The sequence below is a fragment of the Castor canadensis genome, chromosome 13 (assembly GCF_047511655.1).
Source record: "Castor canadensis chromosome 13, mCasCan1.hap1v2, whole genome shotgun sequence".
Lineage (NCBI taxonomy): Eukaryota > Metazoa > Chordata > Mammalia > Rodentia > Castoridae > Castor > Castor canadensis.
Genome location: NC_133398.1, coordinates 13058879 through 13081647, shown reverse-complemented (window position 1 = coordinate 13081647; position 22769 = coordinate 13058879). Strand labels below are relative to the sequence as shown.

The 22769-nt window shown below is 38.9% G+C and overlaps 2 pseudogenes; one reads left to right on the top strand and one right to left on the bottom strand.

Moving 5' to 3' along the window:
* Window positions 1–9001: 9001 nt before the first annotated feature.
* LOC109702658 (60 kDa heat shock protein, mitochondrial pseudogene) lies at window positions 9002–13300 on the bottom strand (annotated as a pseudogene).
* Window positions 13301–18099: 4799 nt separating this feature from the next.
* LOC109702657 (olfactory receptor 1J4-like) lies at window positions 18100–19029 on the top strand (annotated as a pseudogene).
* Window positions 19030–22769: the final 3740 nt, after the last annotated feature.

Here is a 22769-nt window from a genome sequence, read left to right as displayed (position 1 = left end):
AGCAAAGGACAGCTTTAGGAGTGGGCAAATTCTGTAGAGCGTATCTTAGTCTACTTCATCCCTAGACTCACTGCCCAGCTTATTTATGTAGCAAGAGCTGGCAGTGTGCTACTTTGTAAATGAAACATCAACCTTGTGTGATAGGTGGAAGAAGGCAAACCTCTCTGTGGATGATCTGGAGCTGTCACTGGATCTTCTTCAGAAGGCCAGGTGTGAGTCATGGGAGTAGGTATACTTGGTGGGGTGCACCCCAACCCACTAGCTATACACAGAGGCCTCTCCACTCCTTCAGCTGCTGCCACACATGCCTGGAACCACCCCATTCCCACCAGACCTGCTGCAGTGGCCACAGCTACCTGACTCCTGGAACAGCCTTGTCCCATGGAACTGCTGATACTCTATAAGACCTGTCCAATCCTCTGCAATGGCTGCCCTGGACCAGAGCCTTAACCAACCACTGACCACTGTACCCTGAGGGAATTATGGACAATCCTGGGCTCAGAGGGGAACCAGGAGTAAATACAACAGAAGAACCACAGGCAGAACCTTGAGAGCCAGAGATTGGAGAACACCTGCTGCTCTCCTCCTCAATAAGGAACAAGTACTCTCTCCTCTTCAACAAAGAAGAAGTAATTTTATTTTTAAAATTTTTGTCTATTTTTATTTTACTTTCTTTTTTCTTATTCTTAACTTTTTCTATCCTCTTCATTCCCTGACTATATTGCCTTTCTATGCAATAGTTGAACAGCATTCTCCACACACTGCTATTTCATATACCTATATTCCATATACTTTACCACCCTGTCCCCACTTTCTTTCTTCCCCCTCACTCTGCTTCTTTTTACTACTGAATTTTATTCTTACATCTATAATGTTTTAAAGCTCCTGCTGCACCTTATAAGAACTCTAATTTCTTTTGTATGTAATATTATCATGGTTTAGAAGATTTTTCCAATTGTTTTAACCATAATTTAAATACCTGGCTTGGTTTTGAATTGGTGATTTTGTTATTGCTGAGCTATACACATTGTTCGTGGTAATAAATTACACCTCAACCCTGCCAATACTCAGTCTTGCCAGAACATTGAGAATACTGAAACTGAGAGTCTACAGGAGATTACAATCTCCAACCAATGACCTGATCTCATGTGTATAAATCCTAATGCAGAAACACAAAAAATAGGAAAAAGGTAACCTGCCTCCTCCCAAAGTCACCAATACCCCAATAAAGGACTTGAATGATAGTGAAGTGGATGAAAACTCAAAGGATTAAAAAGAACATAAGAATGACCAATGAAATAAAATAAAGAGCATATGAATAAATGCTTGAACAAACTCTAACAGTATACAAATGAACAGTTGAGTGAGAATAAGGAAGACAATGCAGGATATGAGAGAAGAATTCAATGATGACATAGGAATCCTGAAAAACATCAAATTGCTATTATGGAAATGAAAAACTCAGCAGCTCAAATTAAAAACTCAGTTTAAAGCCTTGCTAATAGACCGAACCAAGTTGAAAATAGAAGATTTGAAGAAAAAGTAGGTTGCAATATTCAAATAAAAAGCTATGAAAACATTAATAGAAATCTATAATACCTCTGGGACATGACTGAAAAGCCAAACCTACGAGTCATAGGCATAGAAGAAGGAAAAGGAATGCTAGCTAAAAGCATAGAAAACATAGTCAATAAAATACTAATAGAAATGTATCAAGTCTTGAAAAAGAGAAGGCCATTCATGTAGAGAAGGCTTTTAGGACACAAAATACAAAAGACCAGAAAAGGCACTCCCTGCACCATATTATAGTTAAAAAATTGAGCATCCAGAATGAGGAAAAACATTGAATGTGAAAAGAGAGGAACATCATCATCTATAAAGGCAAACCCATCAGAATAACAGCAGATTTCTCAACAGAAGCTCTAAGAAAGAAAGGCATGGGATGATATATGCCAAGCCCCAAAAGAATACAACTGCCAACCTAGACTGCTGTATCTAGCAAAGCTAACCTTCATAATTAAAGGAGAAGTAAAAACATTCCACACTAAAGAAAACCACTAAACCACCAGAAGATACTTAAAGGAATCCTACACACAGCAGAGGAAGATAAAAGCAACCATGAAAATCAGGGAAAAATAAATCTTACAAGGAAAGTAAATAATCAAATGAAGATAAGGAAAGAATTAAACACTACAAACATAACAAAATGTCAGAAATTATGGCATACTTTTCAATAATAACCTGAATGTTAATGGTCTCAATTCTTCAATGAAAAGATACAGACTGGTGGGTTAGATAAACAATAAGACTCAATCACTGGTTGCCTACAAGAGATGCATCTCAGGAGGGTGAGGCAAGATGGAGGATCAGAAGCATTCTTCATTTTGATCCCATTATTGAGAAGAGTCAAGTAAGAATGAAAGACTATTCTGAAAAGTGAAAGAGAAAGTGCACTGGGAATCATGAAAGAGATGGCAAAGCAGATAAAAATCAGAGAAACAGAAAGGCAAAAAGTAAAGCCAAACAGTCCCAAGCTCTATGCCCAGCCCCCCAGGGGGAAGAGGTGAAGGCAATGAGACAATCATGAGGTAAGCCAGACAGCCTTGGCAGCAGACCGACAATTCTAGCTACAGGATAAGGTCACAATCCCCTCCAACTTTAAATACAGTGTGGGATTTGGTGAGACTGTGACTGCTCTGGTGTGGAAAACTAACCTGGGTGAAGGAGGACATTTTGTCACTCCCCTTATCTTAGATAGTTATGGCAAGGCACCTGCTTGAGAGGGGGTGCTAATTGAGAATGAGCTACCCTGGGGGTTTCAAAAGAAGGGAGAAATAAAGTTCAGGGGGTCGAGGGAAATTGCCACAGTGTCTGGATAGGAGGTCATGGAGATCAAGAGGGTGTGATGTGGTCATTCTCTATTTTTATTTTTATTCTTTTATTAACATGTGCATACATTGTTTGGATCATTTCTCCCCCCTGCTCCCTTCCCCCACCCTCTCCTCCTCTCCCCGCTCAGTTCCAGGCAGGTCCTGTTCTGCCTTTATCACTAGTTTTGTTGAAGAAAAGAGACAAGCCTAATAAGGAAGACAAAGCGCTTTTGCTAGTTGAGTTGAGGATAGCTGTACAGAAATATTTCTAGCATTGCTTTCGTGTACAAAGGTTATGACCCATGTTGATTCATCTCTAACTGATCTTTACCCTGGTTACTGATCCCCTTCTCATGATCACCTCTGTTGCTTTAAGGTTTCTATATTAGCTCCTCTGGAGTGGGGACATCAAACTCTTTCATGTTTTGGGTTTTCTACCTATTTCTATATCACCCAAATGTGTTCTCCCCTTGTCATGTGGTCCCAGTCCAACCACATTGTTGCATTTGCCCTATATCTAAAGTCCGCATATGAGGGCAAACATATGATTTTTGGTCTTCTGAGCTTGGGTGACCTCGCTCAGAATGATGTTCTCTAGTTCCATCCATTTACCTGAAAATGATAAGATTTCATTTTTCTTCACGGCTGAGTAAAATTCCACTGTGTACAAGTACCACATTTTCTTGGTCCATTCATCAATAGTGGGGCATCTTGGTTGTTTCCATAACTTGGCTATTGTGAGTAGTGCTGCAGTAAACATGGGTGTGCAGGTGCCTCTGGAATAATCTGTGTTGCATTTCTTTGTGTATATCCCCAGGAGTGGGATTGCAGGATCATATGGCATGTCTATGTTTAGATTTTAAAGAAGTCTCCAAATTTTTTTCCAGAGTGGTTGTACCAGCTTGCATTCCCACCAGCAGTGGATTAGGGTTCCTTTTCCCCCACATCCTTGCCAACACATATTGTTGGTGGTGTTTTTGACAATGGCTATTATAACAGGGGTGAGGTGGAACCTTAGTATGGTTTTGATTTGCATTTCCTTTATGGCTAGAGATGGTGAGCATTTTTTTCATGTGCATTTTTGAATTTCTTCTTTTGAGAAAATTCTATTAAGTTCAGTTGCCCATTTTTTAATTGGTTCATTGATTTTAGGAGAGTTTAGTTCTTATGTTCCCTGTATATTCTGGTTATCAGTCCCTTTTCTGATGTATAGCTGGCAAATATTTTCTCCCACTCTGTGGGTGGTCTCTTCAGTTTAGAGACCATTTCTTTTGTTGTGTAGAAGCTTCTTAATTTTATGAAGTTCCATTTGTCCATTCTTTCTCTTAGTTGCTGGGCTGCTGGGATTGTACAGAGGAAGTCCTTGTCTATACCTATTAGTTGCAGAGTGTTTCCTTCTCCTTTATGTAGTAACTTCAGAGTTTCAGGTCTGATATTTATGTCCTTGATCCATTTTGAGTTGATACTAGTACAGGGTGATAGACATGGATCTAGTTTCAGTTTCTTGCTGATGGATAACCACTTTTCTCAGCAACATTTGTTGATGAGGCTGTCTTTTCTCCATTGTATGTTTTTGGCACTTTTGTCAAAAATGAGGTGGGTATAGTTGTGTGGATTCATATCTGGATCTTCTATTCTGTTCCACTGGTCTTCATGTCTGTTTTTATGCCAGTACCATGCTGTTTTTATTGCTATTGCTTTGTAATATAGTTTGAAGTTGGGTATTGTGATACCTCCAGTATTGGTTTTTTTTGCTGAGTATTGCCTTGGCTATTCATGGTCTCTTGTGTTTCCAAATGAACTTCAGAGTATATTTTTCAATCTCTGTGATGTAAGTCATTGGGATTTTGATGGGAATTGCATTAAACATGTAGATTGCTTTCGGTAGTATAGCCATTTTTACTATGTTGATTCTACCGATCCATGAGCACGGAAGATCTTCTCCATCTTCTGTAGTCATACTCGATCTCTTTATTCAGGAGTTTGTTATTCTCCTTGTAGAGTTCATACACATCCTTTGTTAAATTTACGCCTAGATATTTGATTTTTTTTTAGGCTATTGTGAATGGAATTGTTTCCATATATTCCTTCTCAAGTTTATTCATTGTTGGTGTGTAGAAAAGCTAATGATTTTTGTAGGTTGATTTTGTATCCTGCCACCTTACTGTAGCTGTTTATGGTGTCTAAGAGTTTTTGGGTAGCATTTTTTTGGTCTTTAAGGTACAGGATCATATCATCTGCAAATAAGGATATTTTGATAGGTTCTTTACCTATTTGTATTCCTTTTATTTCTTCTTCTTGCCTAATTGCTCTGGCTAGGGATTCCAATACTATGTTGAATAGATAGTGGGCACATTTGTCTCGTTCCTGATTTTAGGGGGAATGGTTTCAGTTTTTCACCATTAAGTATGTTGGCTGTATCTTTATCATAAGTAGCCTTCACAGTGTTGAGGCGTACCTTCTATTCCTAGTTTTCTTAGAGCTTTTATCATGAAGTGGTGTTGGATCTTGTTGAAAGCTTTTTCTGCATCTATTGAAATGATCAAGTGGTTTTTGTCTTTGCTTCTATTGATGTACTGTATTACATTTATAGATTTGTGTATGTTGAACCATCCCTGTATCCCTGGGATGAAGCCAACTTGGTCATGGTGTATAATCTTTCTGATGTTGGATTCGGTTTGCCATTATTTTATTAAGGATTTTTGCATCGATATTCTTTAAGGAAATTGGCTTATAATTCTCCTTTTTGGAGGTGTCTTTGTCTGGTTTTGCGATGAAAGTTATATTTGCTTAATAGAATGAGTTAGGCAGTGTTCCTTCCCTTTCTATTTCGTGGAACAGTTTAAGGAGAGTTGGTATTAGTTCTTCTTTAAACGTCTGATAGAATTCAGCAGTGAATCCACTGGGTCTTGGACTTTTCTTTTTTGGGAGACTCTTGATTGCTGCTGCAATATCTTTTTGTGTTATAGATGTATTCAGGTGATTAATATCTTCTTGGTTCAGTGTTGGGTGGTTGTAAGTTTCTAGAAATCTGTCCATTTCTTCAAGATTTTCAAATTTATTAGAGTATAGTCTCCCAAAGTAGTCTCTGATGATTTCCTGGATTTCCACAGTGTTTGTTGTTATCTCCCCTTTTGCATTTCTGATTTTACTGATTTGGGTTTTTTCTCTCCTCATTTTAGTCAGGCTTGCCAGGGCTCTGTCAATCTTATTTATTTTTTCAAAGAACCAGCTTTTTCTTTCATTGTTTCTTTGTATGTTTTTTTTTGGTTTCTATTTCATTGATTTCAGCCCTTATTTTAATTATTTCTTTCCTTCTGCTTGTTTTGGGATTTACTTGTTCTTGTTTTTCTAGGAGTTTGAGCTGTAGTATTAGGTCATTGATTTGAGATCTTTCTATCCTTTTAATATATGCACTCATGGCTATAAAATTTCCTCTTAGGACTGTCTTTACTGTGTCCCATAGGTTCTGGTAGGTCATGTTTTCATTTTCATTAACTTCCAGGAAACTTTTAATTTCCTTTTTTTTTCATCAATGACCCATTCATCATTGAGCAATGCGTTGTTCAGCTTCTAGTTGTTTGCTTGTGTTTTTACTGCTGTTTTTGTTGTTGATTTCTAGTTTTAATGCATTGTGGTCAGATAGAATGCATGGGATTATTTCTATTTTCTTATATTTGCTGAGGCTTGCTTTGTGCCCTAAGATATGATCAATTTTGGAGAAGGTTCCATGGGCTGCTGAGAAGAATGTGTATTGTGCAGAAGTTGGATGAAATATTCTGTAGACATCAGCTAGGTCCATTTGATTTATGGTGTGATTTAGTTCTAGAATTTATTGATTTTTTTTGTTTGGATGACCTATCTATTGGTGATAGGGGGGTATTAAAGTCTCCCACTACCACTGTGTTGGAGTTTATATATGCTTTTTGGTCCTTCAGAGTATGTTTGATGAAGTTGGGTGCACAGATGTTGGGTGCATTTCAGTTGATAATTTTTATTTCCTTTTGGTGTATTTTCCCTTTTATTAGTATAGAGTGTCCTTCTTTATCTCATTTGATCAATGTAAGTTTTAAGTCTATTTTGTCCAAGGTAAGTATTGCTACTCCTGCCTGTTTTCAGGGACCATTAGCTTAATAAATCTTCTTCCAGCCTTTTACTCTCAGCCAGTGCTTGTTTCTGTTGGTGAGGTGGGTCTCATGTAGGCAGCAGATTGTTGGATCTTCCTTTTTAATCCAGTTTGCCAATTGGTGTCTTTTGATGGGGGAATTTAGTCCATTAACCTTCAGTGTTAGTATTGATAGGTATGTGGTGATTCCTGTCATTTAGTTGTCTTTGTTGTTTAAGGGTTTGATTGTGTGCAGCTGAATCAGTGTTACTCTTTACTTTCTTGCTTTTTCTTCTCCTGTGGTTAGGTATTGCCTGCCCTTTCATGGTTTTGTTTGCTTTCATTATCTGTGTCCAGAATTCCTTGGAGAATCTTTTGTAGTGGTGGCTTGGTGGTCATATATTGTTTTAATTTCTGCTTATCATGGAAGACTTTTATTGTTCCATCTATGTTGAATGATAGTTTTGCTGGGTAGAGTATCCTAGGATTGAAGTTATTTTCATTCAGTGCCCAGAAGATCTCACCCCATGCTCTTCTTGCTTTTAATGTTTCTGTTGAGAAGTCTGCTGTGATTTTGATGGGTTTACCTTTGTATGTTATTTGTTTTTTCTCTCTTACAGCCTTCAGTGTTCTTTCTCTAGTCTCTGTACTTGTTGTTTTAATGATAATATGTCATGGGGTAGCTCTATTTTGGTCAGGGCTGTTCAGTATTCTGGAAGCTTCCTGTACCTGAATGGGCGTAGTTTTCTCTAGATTTGGGAAATTGTCTGTTATTATTTTGTTGAATATATTATGCATTTCTTTTGTTTACACCTCTTCTCCTTCTTCAATGCCCATGATTCTCAAGTTTGGTCTTTTGATGGAGTCGGTGAGTTCTTGCATTTTATTTTCACAGGTCTTGAGTTGTTTAACTAATAGTTCTTCAGTTTTTCCTTTAATTGCCATTTCATCTTCAAGTTCTGAGATTCTGTCTTCTGTTTGTTCTATTCTGCTGGAATGGCCTTCTACTTTGTTTTGTATTTCTGTTTCATTCTTTTTTTTGAGGTTTTCCATATCATGGGTCACCTCCTCTTTAATATTGTCTATTTTCATCTTCAATTCATTTATCTCTCTGCTTATGGTGATCTTTGTTTCAGTTTGGTGTTTGTTTAGGGCTCCTATGATTCCATTTATTTGTTTCTGTGTTTTCTGATATTCTTGAATTTTGTTGTCTTGGAATTTCTTGCATGCCTTCTGTACATTTTGGTTGACCATGTCTAGTAGCATCTCTATGAAATTCTTATTAATTACTTGTAGAATTTCTTCTTTCAGAATGTTCTTGTGGTCTTCATTGGGTTCCTTGGTATAGTTTATCTTTGTTTTGTTGGCGTCTGGGTCTGGGTATCCATTTTCTTCATTTTGCTCTAAATCCTATACTACTTTATTTTTTGGGGGGAGAATAGTTTCCATCCCTTTTTCTTCTTCTCATATTTCCACTAGGTACTGTTTCTGTCCCTGGACTATGTGTAATTTAGTATTAGCTGGGTTACAATATTAATACTAACAAAATCGTGAGAGAAGGATAAAAAAGAAAAAGAGAAGGAAAGATAAAAGGAAGAGAGAAGAGAGGAAAAAAGGAAATAAATAAAAAAATGGGAAAGATGGTGGGTGATCAAACAGCAAAGCAGGCTGCCAAATCCTTAAAGAAGGGAGAAAAAAAAATCACCAGTTCTGTAACAGTAAGATTGCAAGCTTAGTTGTTTTTAGTTCTTTAGTGTCCAGTCCAGTCTGTGTGTGTCTCTTAGGCACGCTTGGAGACCTCTAGTGGTGGCCCGAGTGGGAGCCTGGTGGAGCAGTTATCTGGGAAGCCTGTAGAGCTGGGGCCTTCTCCACCCGAGGGGCCGGGTTCCTGGCAGGCTGGTGGATGTGGCTGTGTTGCACCAGGCTGGTGCCTATCCCAGTGGGCTGGGGCTCCTGTCATTCCACAAGGAGCTGGAGCCAGGAAGGGGGTCTGGTCATCCCATGTGTAGCTGAGGCTCAGCAGGGCCTAAAGGGTAGTGGGCTCTGGGGAGGGGGCTGTTATCCCGGCCTGCTGTGGGACCAGTTCTGGGCTGGGGTCTGGCATGGACCGGTGGTGGGGATCCTGGTTGTAGATCTGGCAGTGTGGCCGAGGGGCAGGTATTCTGGCATGGTGTGGGTCTGCCGGCTGGAGGCCAGTGTGGCTGAGGGGCGGATATCCCGCCGTGTGTGGGTCTGGCTCAGAGCTGTGGCCTGGCACAGCCTGAGGGGCGGAGAGCCTGGTAGAACAGAGCAGCAGCTCTGCAGACCTACAGGGTGAGGATTTGGCAGGCAGGCTGTTCTTTTATTAGATCGTGGTGTGGAGAAACCTTCCATGATCTAAGTGTTTAGCGTGCTGTGTTTTTGGCTCTCCCTGGTGTTTTACCTCAGTAGGACTTTCTGCAGCCTCTTGGCAGGGTCTCTGGGTCAGGAGCTCATGAGGTCTGCAGCTCTGTCTCCGTTGCCATCTTGGATCTCTGATGTGGTCTTTCTGAGAATGTTAAACAGCAGAGAGCTTGGGCAGTGAAAGCTATGGCAAGTTCGTGGGGGTCATGGTTGAAAGAAAGCACTGAGCTCATCCTGGCTGATGCTGTACTTGGCCTCCAGACCTGCCTTCTGACTACATATGTTGGCTGCTCCAAGGCCAGTCTAACTCCCCATCCCCAGAATCATGTGATTACCACAGCACTACCTGTCCCACCTTCCTCAGGAAAGTGAACTACTTCTGGGCAAGGTGTGAAGTAGGTGAGACCCACTTCCAAGAACAGCACCCTGGCAGGTGCTTGCTGCCAGGTGAGTCAGAAAGCCCCAAGCTCAGACTTTCTAAATCACATGATTTTTTTTCACAGACTCCTGGCCACACAGAGAGGTGAACTGCTGGGTGGGGTCTGAAATCACTGAGGCCCACCTCTGGGAACTGCATCTTTGTAAGCAGTAACTGCTAGGCAGGACTGGGAATGCCAGGGTTAAGCCCTCCAAACCATGTGGTTTACAAAGCCCTCCTCCCTAACAGAGAGGAAGAGTCTGAAAGCATTGAGATCCACCTCTAGGAAGAGTATCTCAGTGAGAGTTTACTGCCATGTGGGAGTGAGAACCAGAGCTAAGGCCCTCTGAACTATGCAATTTCCACAGCCTTCTCCCTTCCCACAGAAAGGTGAAATGTGAGGAAGTTTGAAAGGACTGAGACAAGCAGGCAGATGCATCGGTCCCTCAGTCTTCTCTGCAAGTGCAGGACTCAGTGCTTTGTTACCCCCCTACTCTTTGGCACAGTTGGGGGATGCCCCTAGGCTTTGACATTTGCTACCTGGGGACATAAATTGGGGACTTGTGAAACAAGTGGGAACCTACTCAACCTACTGGTTGAGGCCAGTAGAGGCTCTTAGTACACAAAAGGAAAGTAGCCCTCAAATGGACATTCAATCTTTCTACAAAAGACTCAAGCTAGTTTGCCTTGATCTGAGCAGGGCTAAGGGTCAGGTTTGAATCCCTGAGCATGAAGGCAAATGCTTAATTATAGAACTATCCCAGCTCAGTGGTAAGAAATAGCACCTCAACCCAGCTACTACACTGTCCTCTCTGAACTCAACCAAAAGGCTACAAGTGATTAAAACTTCCAACCAGTGATTTGTCCTCTGATGCACAAATCCCAATGCAGAAACACAAGAAATATGAAAAAATAAGGCAACAGGACTTCTCCAAATCTCATCTCCAGCAACAAATACTAACAACTGTTAAGTGGATGAAATTTCAGATGAAGAATTAAAAAAATTATTATATGAATGACCAATGATTTATATTTTCATTATGGTGAAGGATGTTGAACATTGCTTTGTGTGTTTATTTGTAAATTCTTTCTCTGAAAATTGTCTTCTGTTTAATTCATTTGCCCATTTATTAATTGGATTATTTGTTCTTTATGATGTTTGATTTTTTGAGTTCTTTCCATATTCTGGATATTAATCCTGTATCCTGTAATGTGTGAGTGGGTGAAATCAGCAGGAGGAAGAGGGGAAATGAGAGGGTACTTAGGGGTGAAGAGGATCAAAGTATATTATATATATGTGTATGGAGATAACTAAATATTGTTTTTAAAGAGAGAAAGAAAGGTATAAGGGAATATAATAGAGGAGATGAACTTGCTCAAAATACATGGTACGCATCTATGGAATTTTCACATGAAACCCTTTTGTACTATTAATGAACCCTAAATTGAAAAAGAATGATCAATGAAATTAAAGAACATAAATAAATGTCTGAATGAATTTCAAGAGAACATGAATAGCTGGATGAAATAAAAGAGAAAATGCAGGTTATGAAAGAGGAACTCAATAAAGATATAGAAATTCCAAAAAAATCAAATTGAAATTTTGGTAATGAAAATCTCAATTAATCAAATAAAAACATGGTTGAAAGCTTCTCCAGTACACTGGATCAAATTGAGGACAGAATATCAGGGTTTGGAGATAAGGCAGATGTACTAGAGCACTCAGATGAAGATAAAGAAATAAAGAAGTAGGAATAAGACATGGAATAACTCTGAGACAACATTAAGACCCAATTTATTAACCAGGGCAAGAAAGTATATCAATAAAGCAATAGCTGAAAATCCCCTAATCATTGAGAGAGATTATTATCCAGGTATAGGAGGCTTTTAGGATTCCAAACAGAAAAGACAATATAATGCAATTATAATGCATATAGAGTTGAAACATAATGCAATATAATGCATATAGAGTTGAAACATTAGGGATAAAGAACAAGAAAAGAATACTGAAAGCTGTAAGAAAGAGGCACCCATCAGAGTAACAGCAGATTTCTCAACAGAAACTTTAAAAGCAAGGGGGGCATATAATGATGTATTTTTAAGCTCTGAAGGAAAAACAACTGCCAAGGTAGATTACTGCATCCAACAAAGCTATCCTTCACAATTGAAGGTGAAATTAAAACCTTCCATGATAAACAGAAACTAAAGGGATTCACAGTCACTAAACCAGCACTTCAGAGGGTATTTAATGGGATCCTATACCCAAAAGAGCAAGATAAATACAACCAAGAAAATATAGGAAAGAATAAATCCTACTAGATGAGTAAATAAACCAATCAGGTGGAGGGAAGAATTAAACGTGACAAAAATAAAAAATTCCTTTATGTATAATAGTATTTGTTTTATGAAATTAGATACATCAACTTGTGGTGCATATATATTTATAATCAATATATCTTCTTTTAAAACTTTAAACAAAATGTTATTACAAAGAGGTTGTCACATAATTAGATATTTCTGTACTTTGTACACAACCTTCTCCTCAAAAATGCCTTTTTCAACAGTTGCTTTTCACAGCATCTATAACTCTGTATATTCATTTCAAAATTGCTTCTTCCCCCCCAAACTTGAGCATAGCTACTCCACCTGAAAGTTTTGATTTCTTGAATAAGTTTTTCTATCTGAGTTTTGTCACTTTTTCCTTTCAAAAGCACGACATCATCTTTGGTCACAATGACCTCTCCAATTTTTCCTAAGTCATGATGTCTAAGTATTTCTTCAAGATTTAGAGTCAAGTCCTATTCTCAAATGCTGTACCTCCAATAGCAATAGCTCTATCTTTCAACTAGTTCTTTCTGTTGTCACCAAAACTAGGAACTTTGATAGGTACGAACAGAAAGCCAACTTTTTAGCCTATTCAACATGAGTGTACTCAAAGTTTCTCCATCCACATCTTCAGCTATTATGACCAAGGGCTTACAGTGATCACTGGCAATTTCAAGAGCAGATACAATGGACTGAACACTAGAAATTTTATTTTCTCTCAGTAGAATACAGGATGGTTATTTCTGGAATTTGCATTTCTGATCCTTTAAAATATTAATAAAGTACAGGGAAGTATATCCTCAATGAAACTTCATGCCTTCAACAATTTCTAATTCACCATTCATTGTTTTCCCATCCTTTAAGTGATGACCCTTTCTTCCAACCCTTTTCATTGCATCAGGAGCTATGTTGCCAATTTGTTTGTCTCCATTTGCAGAAATCATAGCAACCTGAGCAATTTCTTCAGGGGTTATCACATGTTTAGACTGCTCCTTAAGTTAAGCTGCTAACACCACATCTTTCCTGACTTCCACTGGATTAGCACCTTTGCTAATCTTCTTGTAGGCTTCCTTGGCAACACAGTGTGTCAGTTACAGTAGCAGTGGTGGTGTCATTCTCTGCCTCTTCATTTGTGTTGTTGGCAACATCTTAAACAAGTTTAGCTCCAATATTTTTATATTTATCTTGTGATTGTGGCATACAGCCAGCAACCCTTTCTGACTGTAGAACCCTGCCAGTGGCCCCACCCTACCAGGGAGCCAAGCCAGTGGCCCTACTGAACACACATCCCAGCCAGCAACTCTGTCTGACAGTGGAGCAGACAAGGTTTAACTTGACTAAAGAACAGAGCCAGGAGGTTATGTCATGTGGAAACTGGTCATATATTTGTCTTCTTTCCTGGGAAGGGCCTAAGACTAGGCACTGATGCCTCACAGGGTTGCTGTTTGTGCTTCCTGTTTGGAAAGTTCCAGAGATTGTGTTTTGTAAGAGTGCAGGGTCATAGGCTCACTTTCCTGCCTATATAGTGTCTAGGCTGGGTTCTGAGCTAGGAAGGCTCCCAGATCAGCCACAAACTGCTCTGTAGAAATGTGGGCTATCTGGCTTGCCAACTTGCTCTGGGGAAGACTTAGGCTGGGTAGGTGACTGTCTATGGACTCTACCCAGGAAGCACTCCCAACTGTGTTGCTTAGAGTGATCAGTTTAGTTTTATGCTGGGCAATGCAGTTGGCTGGCCTGTGGTCAGGCACTGCTGTTGGCAGGAATATGGTGCCACTGGATAAATACCAGCCCTGGTCACTATGAACTCTGCTTCCTTATTTGTTTCTTGATTCTCCCAGGTCATCTAGCCTCAATGATTTCCCCAGAGTTCCATGTATGGTGAGACAGAAGTGGGGCTCCTATGATGTGTTCTTCAATGCTGATGAAACTGCATTTCTGCCTTGTGTCCTTTTTTCCCCACGAGAGGCAAAGGGGAATCCTCTTGGTGTGAGGCTATTCTGCGTTTTGGAGAATTATCGTATGTTTAGTGCTGTTAAGTTTTGGGTTGATGTTCTACATAGTGATAGTAACTAGAAATTAGTTTCTAATTTGCAAAATTAGTTAGGATGTTAGTCCCTTTAGCTAACTGGTTTTTGGGAAACTGACCAAATTCAGTGCTTTAAAATATGGTATTCCATTTAACTGTCACAATAACCTCATGAACATTGTACTACTACTTCCACTATAGATCTGAGGAACCTCATAGAACTTGAACCCTTGCTTGGGGCACCTTGTAAAGGGCTCAGCAGGTACTGATCTTGGATCAGTATGTTTTTAATTGATCTTTGGGATCAAGCTCACTGATCTACTGCCTCCTGCCCAAGTCCTGCAGAGCATCTTAGAGGAATGCGGAGACTTTCAAACTCTCAGGTGGCCGTGGAATATATGCTACAAAGGTGGTTGGAATGAGTGGTGTGGGAGCCTGCAAGATCCAGGCTTCACTCTTTTTGGGCCAGTGTGAGATTTGGAGAGGCCAACTCATGCTGTGTTTATTTCAGAAGCCAAGGTGACTTTGGCCACCAGTGCTTTTCATTGCATCAACATCAAGGTTAAGCACACCTGTTCCTGTGGCTCAGCCCATCTAGTCCCTGCATAGCTCCTCTCCCATGGGGAGGGCAGGAAATAGAGCAATTAGCTTATATTGGTGCCTTCTCTAACAGAAGTGTAGGGCTATTTTCCTCTGGGTATTAATCTTGTTGATAAATGCAGATCTTCTTGGCTATTTTTATCTGCTTGAAAATAGGCATGCAACATTCAAAGGATCCTTATGTCAGGAGAACTTCTTGTTCCTTGTCTACTGGTTCATATGACCAGAAAGTGAGGGCTCAGGAAATAGCTTGATAAGAAGGTATCTGAGTTCACCAAGGATTGTCACAGGTCAGTGGAAGTGGGGAATCATCATTTGGCACTGGAATGTGTGTGTGAGAATATGTATATATGTGGATGTATTTTGTGTTGTTTATGTAACACAGTATACTTAGTAGGTAATTGACTTTCTTCCTGTAAGCAGCGTATACATACATTATGGATTACTGAAAAATCATCTCTTCTTTGTAAGGTGTGTGTGAGTGTGTGCATGCTATTTTTATGTTGCATTTGACAACATGGCTACATTATATATCTGTGTGTAGTATGTGCTTTTTAGTGTGGATGACTGGGTATGATGTTCATGTGTTATGTTATATATAACAGTGTTTCATTTATCATATGTTGTGTTATGTATGACAGTTCTATGTAAATTTGTATGAAAGTGATACCTGTTTTACCTACAGGGCATAGAAAGAATGAGTATAGTTCAGAGACATCTATGATTGTGTGTATGTATGTGTGATTACATACATATATTTATGAAACACACTTTCACTCTATTTTAGCCTACAATGGGGATAGAAGAGAGAGAACTATACTTAGAATATGTAATATGTGTGTTTGTGTGTTAGGTAAGCAGACTCAGAGATGCATTCTCCACTTGTGTTTATGTCCTCTTATTTCAGACACAATAGGTAGCTCTCTGAAGGGTTCTCTTAAGCTAAATAGGAAACTGTTTTCCCATGTGCCTTGAAGACTCAAAAGTACTGTGGGGACACTTTTCTTCACTAGCCTCCAACAAAGCCATATTTAGTCTTTTGGAAACACGATAGGCTCTGGTGTCATGCACCTACTTTTGACTCTTTATCGATTTAAAACCTTGGGCTTCAACCATGTGAAGCTTAGCAGCCTGAACTGTAAAATGAGATGAGACTAAGGATTTAACCCAATATGTGGTGCATTATGGAACATGAGATTCTTAACTCATTAGTCAGTTCTTTACTGTCCAAGGTGGAGTATTTTATGCAAGGACTGAGGAAAACAGGCTCATTTAAATACCCTCTGTCAAACTCCATCTCAGTTTTTCATCTTTATTTTTGAGTATGTCTCCTGCATCTTTCACACAGTCAGTTGCTTGAATCAAGGTCATCCAGGTATTGAATTTAAGAATTTATTTGCTATTTAACTTCTGGAATTTCTTCCAAAGATGGTTGAATTGAAAGAAGAAATTTGACCCACTAGATGACATCTCAGTCAGAGGTTTGACTTTGTTTTATATATATATGTATATATATATATTTTTTGTTTTTTAAAATTCATTTATTTACATGTGCATACATTGTTTGGGTCATTTCTCCCTCCTGTCCCCCTCCCCTACCCTCTCTCCCTTCAGTTCTAGGCAGGTCCTGTTCTGCCTTTATCACTAATTTTGTTGAAGAAAAGACACAACCGTAATAAGGAAGACAAAGCGTTTTTGCTAGTTGAGTTGAGGATAGCTATACAGAAATATTCCTAGCCTTGCTTACAACCCATGTTACAACATTGTGTTACAACCCATGTTAATTCATCTCTAACTGATCTTTACACTGGTTACTGATCCCCTTCTCATGATAACCTCTGTCACTTTAAGGTTTCTGTATTAGCTCCTCTGGAGTAGGGACATCAAACTCTTTCATATTTTGGGTTTTCTACCTATTGTTCCTTCCCACTAATTGAGATGACCCACTTGTCTGAGCAACTCTCTGCTCCTTGAAGATGCTCTGTTACCAACTTCCCATGTTTTGGAATGATGGTCTTTCCTTGCATTCCCTTTTAAGGGCTTCTGAATGCGACCTCTAAGTTCGATTTAACTCTCAGTAGAAGTGTTGCAAAGTCTCCATTGCAAAGACTGTCAGAAGTCCTATGTTGAAGATCAGGATCCATCAACTACTCTGTGCCATTGAGTCTGTGGGTCCACACCTCTTCCACACTAGGAACATGAAGAAAACATTCCTGGAATGTCTGCTTCTCAAGCATCCAGGAAATCTCCACTGATTAATGTAATTAAATACACATAAAAGTCAATTGCAAATTTTAATATCTTGTATCGTTGTCACTGTTCATTCTGGTTGACCAGGAAAGCCTTCGTGTAAGCCTGTTGTACTGGCATAATTCTTATATAACTTCTCTTTTCACCCTTGAAAGTGTCCAGATTTTCAAATACATAATAAAATACAGAGTTGTCATATGTATGAATGTTGGAAGATAATCAAGCAATTGATTTGGTGTAGCTTTGAAGCCCTGGAACAATTCCAAATAAGGTCCAGGATTTTCTAACAAATGAATGAGGGTGTACTAGTGACTAGTGATATACCAGATCACATTGACAAAGGCTGGAATTCTGCCAACCTTGGTTATTACTTTAGTGGATCAATTCTTTAACTACCCTGAGCTTTAACAATTTAGCATTACAAATGCTTTTTTCCTTGTAGGAGCTAACTAAACATTAATTATTATCAATGCTAGGATAAATTTAGGGAATTTGTTATGATTAGATTACTATGAATAGACCCCCAAATCCTACAACATCTAAAAATTCTTAGGTATCTGGGATGGGAAATTTCCTGGGGGCAAATTCTCAAGTCTCTTACTGTATATGCACCTCATTTAATTCCCTTGACATCCCCATAACTACATAATGGTAGTATTATCACTTTCTGGAAGAGAGAAGTTGCCCAAGGCCATGTAGGTACTAAACTGTTGAGGTAAGGTCTATCTCAAGTATCCTGGCTGCAAAGTCATAGCTCTTGCTCAGTACTTTTTAAAGTACGTATAGTATCCAAGAAGGAAAGAACTTGGGAATTTTATTTCCTGTTATATTGCCAGTGCCAAAAATAGTGTCTGGAATGTGGCTGAATAAGTGAATAAATTTACAGTCCCCCTTGAAGAAACTGTTATTTGTGTTAGAAATATGATGCTTCGTGTCTAGAATGAGGCCTATGGAGATTCAGTTGGTGGAATGTGCAATTTGTCTGACATAGTCCCTCAGAAAAAAAAGCATGTAGCTACAATGTAGACTTGAATGAAATGCATGTACTGCCAGGTACCAGTGTCTCACACCTGTCCCTCTTGTATTTCTTGTTCACTTCACCTCCAGCAGTGGGAAGAGCAGAATGAGGAGGGAAAACCAGAGCAGCTTGTCCGCGTTCCTCCTTCTGGGGCTCCCCATCCAGCCACAGCAACAGGGCTTCTTTTTTGCCCTGTTTCTTGGAATGTACATGACCACAGTGCTGGGGAACCTGCTCATCAAGCTGGACTCTCGCATCTATACCCTCACCCATGTACTTCTTCCTCAGCCACTTGGCATTTTCTGATGTCTGTTTATCATCTGTCACTGTGCCAGAGATGCTCAGGAACATGCAGACTCAGCATTTATCCCCTATGAAGGGTGCATTTCTCAAATGTATTTTTTCTTACTTTTTGTATGCATTGACAATTTTCTTCTTGCAGTGATGGCCTATGACAGGTATGTTGCCATTTGCCATCCACTCCATTACACCATCATCATGAGGGAGGAGCTGTGTGTCTTATTGGTGGCAGGACCCTGGTTCTTCTCTTGTATACATGCCCTCATTCATACCCTCCTCCTATCCCACCTGTCCTTCTGTGCTGACAATACCATCCCCAACTTCTTCTGTGATCTCAATGAACTCCTGAGGTTGACCTGTTCAGACACCTCCCTCAATGAGCTAGTTATCTTCGCTGAGGGGGGAGTGTTAACTCTTCTGCCATTGAGTGCTATTTTGGGTTCTTATGCATGCATTTGGGCTACTGTCCTAAGGGTTCCCACCATTAAGAAGATCTGCAAAGTTTTGTCCACTTGTGGTTCTCACTTATTCTTAGTGTTTTTGTACTATGGGACTCTTGCAATTATTTATTTCTTCCCATCCCCAAACAATTCCACAATCAAGGATGGCATTGCTTCAGTTATGTATATAGTGGTGACACCCATATTGAACCCCTTCATCTATAGCCTGAGGAATAGAGACATACAATTGGCTTTTGGGATACTTTATAGAAAAGGGCTTATTTTTGCCAAGTGAGAGACAGCTCATCAGAGTGAGAGCATCTCTTAATGATGCTTCCATGAAAAGTTGTGTAGGTGACTGCAACAGATTGCAAAAATGCCCACAATACTTTGCATTCTTTCTTTTCAATTGTGGGATTTGTTTTCCCACTCCATGAATCTACACAGGTCTTGTGACTTATTTTGACTAATAGATTTGGTAGAATTGATATTGTAAGACTTCTAAGTCTAGGCAGACTGTTTCTGCTGCTCTTAGAACTGTTAGATCACCATATAAGCAAGCCTAATCTAGGCTGCACTAAAATAAGAGGCCACATGGTGGAGAACAAAGACGCTTTAGCTGACCGCTAGCCAACTCCCAGGTGACCTCAGTGTTGATTGTAGGGACATGAATGAATCCCCATTGAGATCAGCTGAACCTAACCAAAACCAGAAGCATCAATTCAGTCCTGGCCAAATTTTCAGCCCTTACAACCATCACAAAAACAAATGGTTAAGTCACTGAATTTTAGCATTATGATGCAGCAAGAGCTAATTGATGCAGTGACTGCCCTTATCACTGATGTGCTCCAAATGTCCCTTTCATTTCAGTGGTTCTTCTCTCTTTTTGGTCCCCTGATTGAGTTGTTTTCTTTCCACATTTTCTAGAACTCAGTAACTTCATGATCTTGGTTTTATGTTTGTCTCTTGTCCCTGCTGTTCTACCATAACCTTAATTTTTGTCAAATATGTATGCTTTTTCTGTAAGAAGAGAAATAGTTTTGGACTAAGATGAGAGAGGACTGAGTAGCACTGAAATTTATGTAAGTTTTACCTTCTTATTCAAGATGCTTATATCAAGTGGAGAAGATAAGCATTCTTAACTATAAAAGGATACCTGTCTTTATTTAGAATAAAATTCACAGCTGGCTCCTTAAACTTGGGTTAGTATCAAGGGCTGTGGAATATTGTTTTAGAAAAATATAAAGGCATAATGAGTATTTTTAAACTTACTGATAATTTATAGTGCTTATCTATCTATGTAAATGAGATATCAATCAACTTTTTTGGGTTTATGTATCTTTTTGACTGTCATTTCTCACAGTTACAGAAATAGGTGTTTTAAGTTTTTAGAGTAGTAGAGTTGACAATGCTTTTCTTTACAATGTGGTTACTAGTATCATATCGTGTCTTACTGTTTCCTGAGTTATAAACATATTGCAAAGACTTTGGCCTTATTTCTCTTAAATTTATTTGTTTGGTGACAAGATCTCAGCAGAGAAACAGAAGGCAGTGAGTCTAACTTCCAAATACTCTAAACCAATGTAGGCAATAGGAAATAATTTTAGAGGAGTGTCAGGTTCTGTAAACTTTAACATTTGTGTTTTACTATCAATTATTTGTGAGGTGCTAGAGCATTTTTCAGCAGAGTAACAAGATTTGGCTACTTTGTTAAAAATAAATTTTATTGTGCATATGTAAAGTATACAACATATTGTTATGGGAAATGTAGATAGTAAAAAGTTTATTATAGTGAAGCAAAATTCAGTCATCTCATATAGCTACCCTTTTGTTTTTGTATCAAGAGCAGCTAAAAGCTATTGATCATGAATCTCAAATACAACCCAATCCTCAAATACCTACAGTCCTCACATTGTCCATTACAAATCTAGACGTGTTCATCTGGCATATCTGGTAGTTTGTATTCTCTGTCCCGTGTCTCTCTGTTTCTTATGCCCCTGCCTCCACCACATGTGCTAACCACTGTTTTATTCTTTATCTCTGTGTACTTGATTTATTTTAGATGTTACATGTGACATCATGCAATGTTTTCTCTGTGCCTGGCTCATTTCATTTAGCATAATGTCTTCCATGTTTACCCATGTGTGGCAAGTGATAAGATTCCCACTCCTTTTAAGGACTGAATAATATTCTGTTGCATGTACATACACACATACATACAAACATACTGCTGTTTCTTTATCCATTTGTAAGTCAACAGGCATAGGTTATTTTTATATTTTGGCTATTGTGAAAAATGCTGCAATGTACATAGGAGAGCCCATATCTTTATGAAGCAGTGGTTTCATTTACCTTGGGTATTTGCCCAGAAGAGAGATTATTGGATTCTATGGTAGTTCTATTTTTAATTTCTTTAGAAATCTCCATAATGTTTGTCACAATGGCAGTACCAAACTACATTTCCATCAACAGTGAGCAATAACTCCATTTTCAACACTTGCTTTGAATTTTTTGGTAATAGCCATTCTAACAGATGTGAGATGATGCCTCAGTGTGGTTTTGATTTATATTTGTTGAATACCTTTTCACAAAGACATTTTTATGTCTTTGGACAAATGGTCATTGAAGTCTTTTGTCCACTTTTGAATTCAGTTATTTAGTTTTCTACTATTGAGTCGTTCATACAACTCAGCTTATAGTTATCTTTTTATGTTTATTATTTTATATTTTGGACACAAATTCCTTATTAGATAAATATGGAAAATATTTTCCCAATCTGTAGGCTAGGCTGGTGTTTTATTTTGAAGAATGTTTTTAGTTTGATTTATCTCATTTGTTTCTTTTTGCTATTGTGGGCCAAACTCTTGGTGTAGAATCCTTTAAGATGTACCACTTTGGATATTGGGCTGAGAATACTGATGGAAAAAGAGGTAGCCATGGAGACAGGAGGCCATCTAGGAAGACATTGCAAAAGTCTGGTAAAGAAAAGATAATTATTCAGGCTAGGGTGGTAAAAATTCAGTGAATACTTTAATATATACAATGTACAGTTGGGTTTTAGAACCAGTAAGAGGAATGTGACAGAAAGTTAGGAGTCAAGAAGTCTTACATTTTGGTTAGAACAACATGAAACTGTCATTAGCTACAATAGTAATGAAAAATGATAAATATGTGTATGAGCAACCAAAAACAATGAGTCTGTAAACAATGACCATAGCATAACCAGTATTTGCTGGGAGCTTACTAAATGCCAGACAATGCTATCAGCATGTTATGTGTTTTAACTGATTAATTCCTTTCAGGAAGGAAAACCTACTTGAAGAAGGGTGTTCTACTGTTATTTGGATTAAGAATTTGAATGAGGGAAGTAATGTAGTCATGGTTTAGCTAAACTGGAAGTGCTAATAAAAATAATGGCAAACAGTGTGAAGGGGAGAATGGGGAGGCAAAAGAAAAATAATGGTAAACAATTATATAGAGACACTCCTACATATGAATGCTCTAGAGTTCTCAGACATCTGTAATTTTTCCTTTTTTTTTCTTCTCTTGTGGCCATACAGGAGTTTGAACTCAGGGCCTTACACTTGCTAGGCAAGTGCTCTACCACTTGGGCCATGCCTCCAGGTCCTTTTTTTTAAAGTTGCTTTTCAGATAGGGCTGACATTTTTGCCACGGGCTTGGTCTATGATTCTCTTATCTATGTGCCTCTCATGTAGCTGAGATTATAAAATGTGCCACCACTGCCTGACTGGCCTCAAAACACAGTCTTCTTAATCTCTGCCTCCCAAGTAACTGGGATTATAGGCATGAGCCACTGTTCCTGGCTCCATGATTTTCTTAATGAACTGGTTAATCTGCTCTAGTCTGGCCTCTTCAATAATCTCCAGTCAATCAGTTTAGCCAGACTTCCTTCAGCTTTTCTTCATTTTTATCTTCAGGCATCTTGTTTTGGACATTTTGATGACAAAGACATTGTTCTTTCTTGTATATTTTAAAAAATGACTAGCAAACTTTCTAACTAAATTAAGTGTATCT